This window comes from Elephantulus edwardii, unplaced genomic scaffold (genome assembly GCF_000299155.1).
Source record: "Elephantulus edwardii isolate Elephantulus edwardi_28Jun2011 unplaced genomic scaffold, EleEdw1.0 scaffold00081, whole genome shotgun sequence".
Taxonomy (NCBI): Eukaryota; Metazoa; Chordata; class Mammalia; order Macroscelidea; family Macroscelididae; genus Elephantulus; species Elephantulus edwardii.
The window spans coordinates 3,854,594-3,856,414 of record NW_006399831.1 but is presented as its reverse complement, the minus strand read 5'-3'; positions in this window follow the sequence as shown (position 1 = coordinate 3,856,414).

The following is a 1,821-nucleotide window of genomic DNA, read 5'->3' as shown; positions in this document are numbered from 1 at the left end:
TTGGTTTACAGTTGTATTCTTTGAGTTTTCAATATGTCATTCCATTGGTTTCTTGCTCGCTTGGTTTCTGCTGAGAAATTGGCACTTAATCTAATTTGCTGTCCCTTATAGGTTACCTTTTTTTCTCCATCACTGCTTTCAGAATTCTTTCCTTATCTTTGGTACTGGCAAGTTTGACTATGATCTGTCTTGGTGTTTTTCTTTTGGGGTCTATTCTATATGGTATTCTCTTAGCTTCTTGAATATATATTCTCTCATTCTGTCTGGCACATTTTCTTCTAATAATTCTCCCACAACTTTTTCAGTACTTTTAGTTGCTTCTTCCTGTTCTGGAATTCGAATTATGTGCATGATATTTCTCTTGATGGTGTCCCACGTTAGTCTTATATTTTCTTTTCTTCTTTTTCTTTCCTTTTTTTATTCTCCTTTTTGTTCTAGCTGATCAGTGATTGCAATTCTATTTTCTATTTCACTAGGTCTGTGTTACATCTCTTCAACTCTGTTCATGTGTCTCTCCATCATGTTGACGGCATCTGAAACATTGGTCCTCATATTTACTCTTTTCACCTTCTTTTAGTATTTCCTGGATCATTTCATATTCTGCCCAGAGGACCCTAAGTATTTCAACTTGAGGATTGAATTTGTTCTTCAGTTTCTTGAGCTTAAGAAATGCTGAGTGAGTTCGGCCTCTGATTTTCTGACTCCAGCTCTTTGGACATTTCACTATATTACTTTATCTTTGCACACTGCCCTTTGAAATTTTCTGTTCACCTCCTTAATATATTGATTTGTTCCCTTTCCTTTGACTTCTTGGCACTCTAGTGCAATCTTCAGAGTTTCTGCTGACATGCATCTTGGTCTTTTCCTCCTTCTTTGTCTTTGTAATGACATTTGTATTCTTCCTGAATGATATTCTTGAGATCTCAGTGTAGAAAAGTTTATTTAAAGACTGTCTACTTCTTATTACCCTATTTCCTTCAGATTTTCTTCTCTTCTCTACCAAACATAAGGTCTTCAGACATAGGAGAAAAATTAAAAAAAACTTGAAAAACATTATGTATCTAATGAAAATATATCAAAATATTTGCATCAAAATTCTTAGGAGTTTAGAATTGTCAGTTATTCTAATTACTTTTTTTATCAAAGTTATTACAGATTGGTAATTGCATTTAATAAACATATTTAATAAATTTAATAAATTGCATTTTATAAATATTGAGCTCTCATTTTGTGCTATATGCTGTGCTTGGAAATTAATAAATAAAAAATATATAAGACAGAAATTCTACATTCAGGGAGCCTCCATAATTGATTCTACAGTCTCCTTTGTCTCTTTTTTTATTGTTCAATTTATTTGGCTATTTTACTGTATTGAGTGAAACAACACAATGCAACTCTCTAAAAATTTATCTTGATATTTTCTTTCTAAAGAAATAATTGCTTTTTTTGACAAAGGCTGGGTCAAAAGTCAGTTCTTGAAAGCAGATGATGCCCTGTTACCACTGTAAGAACTCTAACTGTGATAAGAGGTCCTGTAGAGAGAGAAAAATGTAGAACAATACTCAAAATTATTTTTTTAAATACCGGTCTTATTGGTGTGCTGGTTACTGGTGGATACCCTAAGACCATGACCCTCAGTCATCCTTCAAGCCCAGAACTGAGCTCACACCCCATGGATCAACTTTCAGCTTAATAAGAGATAGGAAACAATAAGAGAAAGGGAAACAATTACATTAGAAATGTACATACTTACAGGAACCATCAACCACAGGATACCTAAAGGGCATAAATCAGTGAGGATAAAGCTTTGAAGACAAAAGA